Here is a 14,625-nt window from a genome sequence, read left to right as displayed (position 1 = left end):
AAAAAACACTGAGGAAAACAGCGAGCCTTCATCCAAAAGACCACCGGAAAAGGGCAAACTACCCCCTAGCAAGAGCCAATACCTGCACAGAAGATGACCATCAATGTGAAATCAAGGAAACAAAAGAAGGAGAGGGTTACCAAGAAAACAAAAACTCAGACTGTATAAAAAAGCTGAACTAATGCTATGTGTTGTGCATCCTGATAGAGCAGTGACTCCCCAGTGCACCCAGTGATGTTTGCTTGCTGCTTTTTCTATTAATAAATAATAATTGGAAAGATCATAATTCCTTCTGAGTTTATAACAATACTATACTTATCTATCTCTAAACTTATCCACCTGATGAGCTTTTTCTTCTTTTTTCTTGTCTACTCAGCATTAAGCAACTACTTAACTATATACTAGCCATTACATAGTATAAAATGTTATATCAGGTTATAAAGGTATAAAAGTTATGATTCAGATTATATAGGTATAAAAAGGTGTGATTCAGGTTATATAGGTATCAGGGAATATAGATCTTATAAGTACGTATTATATTATTAACTTTTCACAAATACTAAAATGAATGATGTATGTATAATGTTGGAAAACCTTCTGTATGAATATAGTTTCTTTTAGTTCTGCTATTAATAAAACTTAGAAATAGTAGTGTGATAAATATATATTTTTCTTAGACTATAACATGGTAATGTAAAAAGCTTTTGTTCATGTAACGAACTCAGAGAATGGTAAAAAGATAATCAGGAAATTCTTCACATTCTTGGATTACCTGCATGAAGACAGGGGTGAAGAACACCAAAACCAGGGAAGGAATTTACTGATCTCTGTTATCAGGGAGTACTGACAGGATGGAGCCAGCAGGAGAAATTTAAAAAAAAGTTGATTTACAGGTTGGGGAGGATGATTTTGAATAGTGCATGAAGGTCTATGAATATGCAACATGTTGATGCATTTAACAAAGTGTTTTCTGAGGTAGTGTGTGCTCTTGGTTGAAGGCCAAGCACCCGGCCGTAAATTCTTTTGCTTTATTGTCTCTTACTGTCTTTCATCAAATCTTTTAAAATCTATCAGGAAAGTGAACCTCGTTTTTCATATGGAGAAGCGCTTAACAACACGGGGGTTCACAGTAGAACGGGGGTCACCCATTTATTCCCTATACAGGAGGGAATTCCCCTTCCCCTCAGACCTCTCCCGCTTTCCCAACGACGGCCAATGTCCCTCTGTGCCCCCTTGACCGGAGAACACAGCGACATCCCCAACCCGCCCAGTCCCCCGGGCAGCTCCGAGACCTCTTTGGTGTCCAAGGGAGACGAGGAAGCCCCCCGGCCGCCGCTCCCTCCGGCCGGACCGCCCCACGCCAGGCTCTGAGGGGGCGCCGCCACTTCCCGCCCTTCGCGTCCGCCCTCAGCGCCCGCCGAGAGCTGCCGGCGATGGAGTCCGTCCGCCCGCCCTTATATCGGGGCCATGGAGAAGGAAAACCGGTCTAAATTGTTCATTCCGCCGCACCTGAGCGCGGGGCAGTGGTCTGTGGGCAGATCCCAGGTGAGTGCGAGGCCGCTGAGGGCGGCACCCACCCCCCCGCTTCGGGCCGCCTCCTCGGGCTGTGCTGCTCTGGAGGCTGGGGAGGGGGCGAGGGGAAACCGCAGGGACCCTTCCTGGGGACACGGGGACAGAGCTGTGCCCGGGGAGTGCCCCGGCAGAGCCTCGAGTACACACACACACGGGTGGGGCACGATGGCTCCTGCCCTGGACTCATTTCTGTGGGTATGCCTAGACTGCTGCCGGGGGAACATCTTCGGTTTGAACGTCAAAGACTTTTGCTGTTATTTTCTGTCACAACCGTGAAAAACGAGGTTCAATTTCCTGGTAGATTTGAAAATATTTAATAAAAGACAATAAGAGACAACAAAGCTGTGATAATTAATAAATAATCGTGTTAATCACAAAAGTATTGAAGTTTGTATAAACCACAATAATAAGGTCTGAAGTGAAGCATGGACACTAGATAAAGGAAAATATATGATGAAATAATTCTGTTTTAAATCCCCTTGTTATGAATATTATGTTTTCCAAATAAGTTGTACCTACTACCAGCTTGCAAAATCAGACTTCCCGATAGCCCTTCCTGCCTTTGTCTGACCAATGCTGCCTATCTCAAGGACCAGACTTCCAGACTTCTCTGGTGGTTATCTACAAAGACCAGATGGTTATCTGTGAGACTGACTATTGCCCAGAGACTTTGAGAATTGGGATAAGGATGTTTATTCCACCACCACTGCTTACCTGGCAAAATTATGACAGCAAAAAACCAAAAATTATTGATTACGAGAGACCATACTATAAGAAGAGGCCTCAAACCAAGGTTTGATGGAGCATGGAGTGGGCAGTGACCCCTCACGTTCCGCAGCTCTGCTTGATCCGTCTATTTCAAATAAAGCAATCTAAATTGTTGAATATCTAGACTATTGTTTCTCATTTATAACAAAGCAAAAGGTTACAACGGCCAGGTGTTTGGCATTCCACCAAGAGCACACACTAAATCAGAAAGCACTTCCTTAAATGCATCAACCTGATGCATAATCATAAACCTCTCATGCATTATTCAAAGTCACTCCCCCAACCTGTAAATCAACATATTTTACTTTTTAAATTTTTTTCTTTGTGGCTCCTTCTTGTCAGCCCACTCCATGATAATGGACATCAATAAATTCCTTCCCTTCTTGCTAGAAGTAGGAAAAATGGCTCCTCCAGCTGAGATTGCTTCAAGGCCTTTTAAAGCTAAACACACCAATAAAAGCTTTACACCTATATTATTTATACTTTTGATCCAATAATAGATTCCCATGACCCTTAGAGTGACTTTCAACTGACCAATCCAAAGGTAACTACCTAAGTTCTGTGAAGAAGAAGGAAGAGAAGAAGATGAACAAGAAGAAAAGACATCATCCAAAATTCTCTATCTTATCCCCTAACTACCACTATACTATAAAAACCTCAAATTTAAAACCCATCACCCAGTGAAAACACACCATATAACTCACTACACATTTGTGATTTCTAACTTATTATTCATATTTACAAGTCTTCTCCAAGGTTTCAGGTCCAGAGCAGTGTTTTCAAGGGAGTCTGTGCCAGGAAGCACAGAAAGCTCAAAAACTTCAGATTCTTGAGATCCAACACAACAGTATTAATTAGATAGTATTTGAGATTAAATTGTGGAATCCATTTTAAAAGAATACAGAAACAATGAATGACTTGTTCTCAAAACTCCACAATGAGGCTGAGAAGATCAAGCAGTGGAAACTGAGTATGGAATCAGAACTAAACCATAAAGAAAGAAAAATCCAAGAAAATAGAAAGCTTATTGAAGCACAGAATAAAGCCATTCAAGAAGTGCAGGCCAGTATTGTATAATATACATTAAGTAGATGAAGTTAAGCTCTTCCTGATTTAGTATGACAATATTATTGATCCAATTAAATATTAAAGGATGTTGCAGTTTGGTTTGTGCCTGGATGTCTTGGTTTAATTTTGATTTCCCGGCCAACGCACCAAAATTAATGTCTTTGTTTTGAGTTGCCAATTTAAATAAACTTATTTTTCCTGTTGTGAGACAGAACCAGGAGCAAAAGAGCAAGGCAGGCCTAAAACTTGAGAGAGTATAAAAGAAAATTTATTAACTACACAAACAAAGAGAAAGGAAAAAAAAAATCAGAATAAGATTTTTTCAGATCACTCCTTCCCTCCCTCTCCCAATCTTCATAACAAAAAACCAAACATATAACAAATACTTCTGTCAGTCCCCAGTTTAGTCTCTCTCAGTTCACTTCTGGAGAGAGAAGCCTCTTTTTATTGAAGTTGTAGGGATTTTTCCCAAAAGAAGGAAAAAGACAGTTGTCTCGTGGTTTTATCTTTCACGATTTGCATCCGCCCAGGAACCTGCAACCGTGACGCTCCTCCCAACTCTACAGCTGTCCCAAAGTTGTAGATGTGGGCCATATTTGTCTCATGGGGTATTACTTTTAAGAATGAAATGTTCGACAGCAAAGATTCTCTCTGTCTCCTTTCTCTCTGCTCAGGCTTCATCTTCAGAAAACCGAAATCCCCTTCTTTTCTCAGGGCAGAAATTCTCAACACAGGTGCACTTTAGTCAAATCATCTATTAAATGGAACATTTCCATCCCCCCATGTCTCTTTCCATGGTTTATAGGAATATTCAGTACATCAGTTCATCCCTACAATTTTACAAAAAGATTTTCAGCCATTTCAGCATCTTCTCATTCTCCTTCCATCTTAAAAACGTAGCTCTTACGTCACTGACTTCAGAAATCTTCTTATTTCCTTTCATATTCAAAGGAAAGGCTGGAGGCTTTGCAAATCTTATCTGAGCAGTAAAGAGTTAAAGTTTAACACAACTACAAAAGTTGGGCCAGGCTCAGGCCGCACTGGGGAGGGCGGCTGAGGTGTTAATCAGCCTTTCTGGGGCTGGGCTGCAGCCCCACACTGCTCATGGCCACCCGGGCAGGCCCGGCCCATCCAACAGTAGCAAGAGTCGGCCTCCCCTCCCACGCCAGAGCCGCAGGCCCGTGGAGGAGGAAGCTGTGAAGGTCTTATCACACAACTTTTTCTCCCCCTGGCCATCGGGTCCCCCTCGTTGGCAAAGGGGGCCCAAGCGGCTTCCCGAGCCTCCCCCCCCGTATGGGGGAGGGGAAAGCTCAGGTTGGTGTTACCTGCTCAGCAGCCAGAAAGAAAAAGAGACTCAGTTCCGGATTGCCTCCTTCAAAATGTGTGTTCACGGAGCAAACTAACTTTCTCTAATTGGCTGTTGCAGGTGTCCCAACCCCCCACAGAGGAAATTCCCTTAGGAAGAACCTCTTTCTGAGTTTCTTCTTCCTAAGTCAACCTATCACACTGGTTAAAATGATTATTTTGAGAAGGTGTGTGCACCTGTCCTGTATGAGTGTGTGTATGAAGACTATATCTGTAAGTGTCTCAGTTGTTGGTAAATCATTGTTCATTATTCTGCCTTTCATGCAAAAAATGACTCAGCATGTAATACCAGTTAAATAGATTGCTGTCTACTGATACCCAAAATTACTTTTTCATGGGGGATTTGAGAAGTCAAAGCATATTTCTAATATATTTTTCAATAACAGTGTCTTTTGGTGTTTTTTCCCTATGAAATTAGTTTAAAAATTATAAAGTCCATTTTGTTGGGGTTGAATTGTTCCCTTTTCTTTCTGTAGAATTTTTCCCATTGTTATGCTAAGTATTTGTGGCTACACCTTAGTAGCAATAGTTTTCTCTCGCAGGGGTGTGGGGGATAGGGGGACACTGGAAAAGGAAAGGTGGGACAGGGGTCTGGGCTCTCTGGCTCTCGTTCTCTCACTCACTCGTGGAGTGGAAGGAAGATGGCCGGGACTCCGATCTAGCATCTTCCTCGCCATCCCAGCACCAGGAGCCACATTCCCTGCCATCGAACACCGCTCTGCTGCTCTCCCATTTCATCCTACTACCTCTGGGCACTCTGCCAAGCACCACGACCGACACCGTGAGGGGGGAGTCGCTCCTCCATCCCTCTCACCCCTGGGCCGCTGCCGCCATCACCCAGCCCTCTGCGACTGCGCGGGACCTGCCCTGGCCCCATCACTGGTAACTGAGCACAGGGAGAGGGAGCCTGTAGCCAGAAAGGGACTGGAACTGAGCTATACTGTTCTGTTTTGTTGCCAATTTTTATAGCTGTTGTTGTTTCTATTATTTGCCTTGTTAGATATATTAGTAAAGAACTGTTATTCCTATCCCCATATCTTCTGCTTGAAAGCCTCTGATTTGAAACTATAAGAATTAGAAGGAAGGGGGTTGCACTCTGCATCTCAGGACCGGGGTTCTCGCCTTTCCTTAGCAAATACCTGTCTTTCAAACCAAGACATGAACATATTTTAAAAACCTCAATAATTTAAACTTTATTAAATGATCCAATTGTCTTGGCTTGTTCAGTTATGCAAGAAGAATTCTAGTTACTTATTATACCTTTGGGTTATGATATTTTTTTTCCCCACAAATGTGTAACTGCTGCAAACAGGAAATGCCAGCTCTGGAAATTTGTTACATTTTGTTAAATTTGTTTAAATTTAAATGTGTGCTGAGAATTTAGAGTAGATTCTACTGCCTAAAAACAAGCACTTCCTATCTCTTAACATATTCACAATATCTGGATGGGACTGAAAACCTTCAGTGAGCTGAGCAGACTTGAGGAGAGCTGCACTGCTCTGGAGTGGCTGTCACTGCTCATCGGGGTTTTGACACTGCCTCAAACCTGTCTCAGTGTTTAGGCACCCACATAGCTCCCAGGCTTGCAACCTTTCAGCAAACAATTTGACTGGCTTCAAAAGTCCTCTGGATTTAGCATTACAAACCTTATGTTTGTTAGACCTGTGGCTTCACTTCTAGCTTTGTGAGCCACTTAAAATTCACTCCTCATTTGAAGAACCACATCCAGCCAACCTCAACTGGAGAACACATCTGGGACAGCATGAGAACTTTTCTGTGAATTTAGAACAAGCTGGAAGTACTCTCATAAATATCATATACTTTCATAAATCAAAAATAAAAAAGCATTTACATTTGCTGGTCTTCTCTGTGAATTGAGTGCAAGTTTCCTTGAGCAGAGTACACAGATATATTGAAGCAGTGGCTCTACAGGAGGGAAAATTAACATATTTTCACAGAAGTGCACAATATTTTATACTAAGTATAAATACATACTTAAATATAGATATTTAATATATAAATATTTTATACTAAGTACCTAAGGAGTAATAATGTAAATGACCTTCAAAATTTAACTGCTATATGAAACTGCCCACATGAAAACTGCACAAAAATATGTATTTGGTTGCATTACTTACTCTTTCAAGTCATCTTCATTTTCACATATCGCATCTTTCAGTTTCAAATGTGTCTTGGTTTGAAAGACAGGTATTTGCTAAGGAAAGGCGAGAACCCCGGTCCTGAGATGCAGAGTGCAACCCCCTTCCTTCTAATTCTTATAGTTTCAAATCAGAGGCTTTCAGGCAGAAGATATGGGGATAGGAATAACAGTTCTTTACTAATATATCTAACAAGGCAAATAATAGAAACAACAACAGCTATAAAAATTGGCAACAAAACAGAACAGTATAGCTCAGTTCCAGTCCCTTTCTGGCTACAGGCTCCCTCTCCCTGTGCTCAGTTACCAGTGATGGGGCCAGGGCAGGTCCCGCACAGTCGCAGAGGGCTGGGTGATGGCGGCAGTGGCCCAGGGGTGAGAGGGATGGAGGAGCGACTCCCCCCTCACGGTGTCGGTCGTGGTGCTTGGCAGAGTGCCCAGAGGTAGTAGGATGAAATGGGAGAGCAGCAGAGCGGTGTTCAATGGCAGGGAATGTGGCTCCTGGTGCTGGGATGGCGAGGAAGATGCTAGATCGGAGTCCCGGCCATCTTCCTTCCACTCCACGAGTGAGTGAGAGAACGAGAGCCAGAGAGCCCAGACCCCTGTCCCACCTTTCCTTTTCCAGTGTCCCCCTATCCCCCACACCCCTGCGAGAGAAAACTATTGCTACTAAGGTGTAGCCACAAATACTTAGCATAACAATGGGAAAAATTCCACAGAAAGAAAAGGGAACAATTCAACCCCCAACAACAGTGAATCTATTCATGTGAAAAATAGAAAGTCTCCAAATTATATTCCTGTGGAAGTCAACATGGTGGAAAAGAAAAATATGTCTCCTTGAGTACCTGCAGGAAGCCCCTTGGGCAGTCCAACATTGAAGTTTTGTAACTCCTAAGAGTGAATTTTTCTTCTTGCATTTTTCTGCTTGTATTTCTTACTTCTCTGCAGATGCTTAATTTTTTTTCCTGGTACAAGCAGGGATTTTAAAGGGTGATACCATTCCATGGAGATATTAGACAGCAATTTATGGAAGGGCTCCCAATGTGTCATTTTTCTTGAACAGTTGTTGCTTTATATCTCTGGAATTGTTTTACTTAGTCTTCAAAAGTGTCCATTTGTAAAACACTTCTTTCTCTATGGAAGGAAAAAAAGATTATATAGCTGTAAAAATTGTTGAAGTATCAAAGTATGCCTGACTGCAGAACTTACCCTTCTTCCCTGTCAGCTTGTGGTTTTCATATTGGAACAATAGAATCCACTACCATTTTGATGTTATTTTCTAAGAAAGGCCTGCATTAGACTATTGCAATGTTTCTCATTTTAACTTCTAGTGAAATTACTATTTTAAGTAACACCAATCTTGATATCGCTGTCAATCTTTCTCTGAAAGCCTTTTCCTGCAGTTTTGTTTGCTTCCATTTTCTTAGATGTTTGATACAGTCCACGTGTAGTGGCTACAGTTCACAATAACCAGAATTTCTGCAGATAAAGAACAATGTGCCATGAAACTCAACTCTTCCACAGCTTCCTGTTCATTCTCCTAGTCTGGGAACCAAAAAAGAATATTTCCACCCCACCCCACTTCATTTGGATTGAGAGGAATGTCGAATTTGTCTTTACAAATGAGGTGTGGATCTGCTTGCAGATAAGACTAGCACTGAGAGATAAAAGAAACAATGGGATGGATTCCACTGATTGATTAATGGGAAAAGTTATTTGCCTTTACCAACAAACTGTAGGTCTGCTGATAAATTAAATCGGATATCGAAGATGACAGAAGCAACGGGGAAAAACTATGAATTCTATAAGAATTAAAAATTCAAAGGGAGGGTTATACATTAGAAGAGAATTTCAGGTATCAGGCTTTCTGGGAAGTCTGTACCTCTCAAGTACCTCAGCCAATGGGGAAAGACAGAGGGAAATGCGGCCGGGAAAATAAGATAAAAAGGAGGCTGCGTCCTCCAAAAATTTGAGAGATCCCAGGGGAATGTCCCATGGCCTCTCCCTTTATTTGAATAAAGCAAAAAGGACTCCTCTGTCTCCTTTTTGGACATAAACCTCTGGTGTTTGTGGATTAATTTTCCTGACAGGGTCTTTGCATTGTGTTTGGATGGAAAGATAATAGTTCCACCACATCTCTCAGGTGTCTCCTTGGACACTCAGACTGTAAACTGGGTCATGAGTTTGGGTTTCGATTCTATACTTATCCCATAAAATAGAATTTAAAAATATAAAACTTTTCCTTCCTCCAACAGATAAACTGCAAAGTGGAAGAAGCATAAACCTGCCTTCAGAGAAGAGCACAAGGAAAAAGCAAAAAGTACTTCTCCAGCTGGATTCTCAGCCAGACAGCTCTGATGTCCTGGTAAGAGTCAGAGAGCTGAGCAGTTCTTAAACCAAACACTTAATCAGACTGTTTACAGAAACGAATGGATGGCTTTATTTTCCTTCCTAGACACCAGCTCCTTCCAATGTGAAATCTCCAGGCTCTGCACTGAAACTCAAGCCCATGAGGAGAATGTGCGAGGCAGGGTGGACTGGTGCGAGGACGCGTTTGGCAGAGTCAATGGCGCCGGAAGCAGGCGGTGACCGCGCAAGTGGCAGCAGGCAGCGGCGGTGACGCCGCTCTCTCGGCCAGGGCCCTGCCACGGCCTCCATCTTGATCGTGGCGGAAGCCCTACCCGGCTCCTGCAGAGTCCCAACATGCTGGCGCTACCGCCATCTTGAGAAGAGCATGCGCGGACGAAAGAGGGGGGTTGGGGGGAGGAGGGGGGCAGCCCTGTTCCGACCCCGGTTGCAGGCCCGCTTCCCCTCCTCCGTGACACACTGCGACCCTGCCTTTCCCACCAGCCGAAACCAGCTCTCCTGGCTGCCTCTGCTGCTGTCATCCTTCTCAGCCTTCGCGTCCCTTTGCACCCCGAACTCTCCTTCACCCCTCCCTCAATTTACAGACACTGCTCCGCTAGCAACTTGCTCCCACGCCTCGCTCCCTTCCCACGCTCGGCAGCTGCGGAGCCTCCCCCCCCCCGCTGCCGTCACCGCTTCCCTACCCCGGTCACTCAAGCAGCAGTGAGGAGTTGCGCGCTAGCTCGGGGGATGGCTGCAGTACCGCAGCACGTCCAAAAGGCGGCAGCACTGCCTCTGAGCTCAGCCTGGGGCTGAGACATGCTTTGGGGACAACCAGAGAAGGGGCGGAAAAAAGAGCAAGTCCCATCCCCTTCAAAAAATCCTCTAAAATGAATGCCCCAAATAAACCCTACCAAAAGGAAAAATACCCTGCCTCTAACTAAATGAAAACCAAAAAGCCCTTCAGATATTAAAGAAAATAATATGTTTTTCCATATTTATATTTGTATTCATAAATTAGACATTTTCAATTTGGTATTATAGTAACATATATAAAATATTATTTATATTATTCATTATGTATATCTTTATATATTTATATTACTAATATTTCTATTTTATGTGTATGTATATCTATACCTTTATATATTTACTATATATTTGTATGTTTTAATATTTTAATATTATTTACAATAAAGCCCTGGCTCTAAACAAATAAAAACTGAAAAAAACCTTTATTTTAAACTATATTTAAATGTATTTTTCTATTTATATTTTTCATATTTATATCCGTAATCCATATTTACATTATATCTATATTATATATATTACATATTATCATATACCATAATAATATATATGCAATATTATTTATATTATCTACTACATATAATATACATTTATATTTCATATTTATATCTATATACGTATATATTATCTATTTATAAGGATATATGCATATTTTTATTATGTTTGTATATTTATATGTTTATGTGTATATTATTTGTATTTACATTATTTATTTTAAAATCCTGCCTCTAACCAAAACCAAAAAAACACCTTTATTTTAAATATCTTTCATATTTATATTTATTATTTAGATTTATACATTCTAGAATAATATATAAATAATTTTTATACTATATTTATTATATATTACTTATATTTATATTTTATATTTCTGTAATAAACACATATAGATATCTATTTTAAAATATTATTTATATTTTCTATTTCTATTATTTATTAAACCCCTCTGTCTCTTACCAAATAAAAACCATGAAAACATTAATTTTAAACTATATTTAAATATTTTTTATACTTATATTTTTCATGTACTCTACACTCACCCCTCCCTGTGAATGTTCTGGCACCATTGGGTCCCTCTGGGGAGGGCACCCGGCATGACCCCCCCCATTGCCCACTCACCTGCTCCTCCAGCGCAGCGTGGCTCCCTCTCCCAGGGACCTTGGGGTGCCCCAAACGTCATCAGAGCTCCCGAGTCTCCAACCCCTCCCCTCAGCCTTTTTTCCTCACCCCAAAGAAGGCACAGAATGACTCAAACTGCCCTGGACAGAAGCACGGCACTTTATTGGAACCCTTTCCACGTATACATCCCCCAAAAAGGGGATTCTGTTGCAACAGGAAAGGGGAGGCAGCCCCCAGAAGGGCTGAAGTTCCTCCTCAGTCCCACAAACACAGGTGACAAGAGGCAGAAAGAGAGAGTGGCAGCAGAGGGGACACAGGATGAAAATGAAGATCAGGGTGAAGGATAAAATTGAACAAAAAAAAAAGCAAACAAAAAAACCTGAGATGATGGATGAGCAGCACACAGAGAGGGATTTAAAAAGAACAGGGACAGCGAATGGGACACAAGGATCCCATGGGAAACAATGGCAAAGGGAGCACCACGGAGCCACAGAGAATAAAACAGGAACACAAGTGAGGTAAAAAGGAAAACCCCAAAACCAAAACCACAAAAAAGGGAGATCACTGTGAGGCTGGAGGACACAACTGTATTGTTATCAGAATCTGCACTCACAGACCCACTGCAGGAGCTCCAGCCCTCCCGCCACTGCTGCATGGCTCACTCGCTTGGTCAACACAGCTGAAAGTTAAGTGTGAGAATTTGAAGGGTAAAATAAAAGATAAATAATCTTATGGTTATTCTTCTGCTGCTTCTCACTGCTGAGGCAGGCAGAAGAGCTTCAACACAGATACAAACACATGCAGAAACATACTAAGCACAAAAAAACCCAAACATGACCTAGAGACATAAAAAATCAGCCTAAGAACCATGAGTACAAAACCAGAGATGTCATCAGGCCCACAGCTAGGGCCCAGCAAGAACAGAGAACTATTGCCCCATCCCTGCTCTGCATCACCTCCTGCCCAGGGCTCCCTCATAGCCCCTTGCCCCATGCAAAAGAGGGGCAAAGGTGGCCGGTAAGGGTTTGCTCTGTCACACACGTAACAAGATCCTTCAGCAAGTCTGCTCTGTCACTTGAGGGTCCTGACCCTGTCCCTGCCCTCAGGACACTTCAGCCATTGTTTCCGGAGCATCGCTTGTCAAGACTGGAAGGAAACAGACAGCCGGTCAGCTTCTGGAGCAATGGGCTGCTGGACAGAAGTAGAGTCCACTAAAAATGAGCAGCAGTGCCCATGATGAGAGAAAAGAAAGAAGGAAAGGGAAGGGGAGAGGAAGAGGGGCCAGCATGGTGGTCAGAGTATACAGGGAAAGCACAAGGCTGGGAATGGGACAGAGAATGACAGAAAAGACAGGGACAAGGAGAGAAGAACAGCAAGGGGGGTGGAGAGCAGAAAAGAGATAAAGAACCATATAATCATTTAGGTTGGAAAAGAACTTTGAGATCGTCACAGTCCAACCATGAACCCAGCACTGCCAAATCCACCACTAAACCATGTGACTTCAAGGCAGCACCATCTGCCCCTTGGGGAATCCCACCTAAAACATAGGGGAGAGAGGAGAGGAGAGGAGAGGAGAGGAGAGGAGAGGAGAGGAGAGGAGAGGAGAGGAGAGGAGAGGAGAGGAGAGGAGAGGAGAGGAGAGGAGAGGAGAGGAGAGGAGAGGAGAGGAGAGGAGAGGAGAGGAGAGGAGAGGAGAGGAGAGGAGAGGAGAGGAGAGGAGAGGAGAGGAGAGGAGAGGAGAGGAGAGGAGAGGAGAGGAGAGGAGAGGAGAGGAGAGGAGAGGAGAGGAGAGGAGAGGAGAGGAGAGAAGGAAAGAGGGAGTGGGAGCAGGACGAAGGAAAATAAGGACAGGGTGAGGATGGAGATTAAGAAAATAAAATGGGACAGGCAGCACAACAGTGCTATTAAAAAAATAGGGGCAGGGAACAGGACAGAAAGATACAGTGAGAAACAATGGCCCATAGAGCAGGAAAGAGCAACAGAATACAAAAGGAAGCAGGATTCTGAGAGAGGCATGGAGGACAGACAGAAGGACAGAATAGGTAAGAAGGACAAACATATAAAAGGACAGAGTAACACAGAAGGAGTATCAGGGAGGACACTGGGCTAAAATGAGAAAATGAGGGGCAGTGAGCAGGACAATATGGTAAACACACATTGGGTTTTTTTTCTTTCATGTAGGTCCTATTTTCTTACATTTTTCAAGCCTTTTATTTTTAAATTTATACATAGAAAAGTTGCATTTGTACTTCCAAATCCTGTAAAATTTCTTATATTCTAAAATCTTGTATATAATTGATATATTTTAATTTGAAAATCAAGGTATACACAAATCAATATTATTTTTCTCTATATACAAAAACTAGAAACTTTACAATTTCTAATACATAAATGAGTATGAGCAGAAATTATGTATTTATTTAAGGTCTGATGATGGCCACAGTTGTACAAGCATAGTGTGACAGTAATAACATTACTATCTATAAGATTAACATTAAAATTATATTCTTGCATATATAATACAGAAAGTTATCAAATACCAAAATGTACCGAAAATCTATTTGGTAATTGCTTTTATGTGTTCTGTGAATATAGCAAATTACCATACTGTACTGTTGCTAAAATATAATTTTGATGTATCCGGTTTCTAGAGTGCATACAGTACAAGAACAAATATTTGCAAAAGTCCGGTTTCACTTCTAACTTCTTCCAAATAGTTGTCTGTAGTCTGTGAGGTTAAACCTAGGCACCCAACTTGTCGGGTTGTTTTCTTCAATGAGCCAAGCAGCCAATAGTTGCTATAAAGTTGTTTATTGCAAAAGCATGTCAGTCTCAAAAGCAAAAGTCACAGACAGTAAAGTCCATGCTAAGTTTTGGTATAAAGTCCCAAATAGAAGAAGAAGTAAAGCAAAAGCAAATGGCAAAAGCAATGGCAAAGAGTAATGGCAAAAGCGATGGCAAAAGCACCTCCTCTCCCCGATGCATGTTCTTATACAGAAACTTCTCAACAAGCAAAGACACAAACTCGGACCACTACGTCTTATCCTCTTGGAATTCTAGTTTCTTAGCACGCCAGGCTATGTATAAACTACATATATGGTCTATCTTGTTCTATCTGAAAAACGTAAGCAATATTCTTTCTATAGGTTTATTATGTCTAAAACTATGTTCTTGGAACCTCCACAGAAACACTAGTATCTAAGACTATGTTTTTCAACCTTCACTAGAACATGTATTACTACTCTGGCATCCAAGACCTTTACTCACTAAAAGCACTTAAAATTCATTCTACTTACTTACTTGCTTGCTTATACTAAAACTTAAACTTGTATCTCTATTTTATATGTGAGTGGCTTAACATACTTCAATCCATCCAAAGGCTTTCATTCAATCCCTGCACTCTGATTTCTCTCTGAAGA

Source organism: Sturnus vulgaris, chromosome 11 (genome assembly GCF_052056855.1).
Source record: "Sturnus vulgaris isolate bStuVul1 chromosome 11, bStuVul1.hap1, whole genome shotgun sequence".
In the NCBI taxonomy this organism is placed as follows: Eukaryota; Metazoa; Chordata; class Aves; order Passeriformes; family Sturnidae; genus Sturnus; species Sturnus vulgaris.
The sequence above is the reverse complement of the archived record's forward strand: the minus strand, read 5'-3'. Positions refer to the sequence as shown.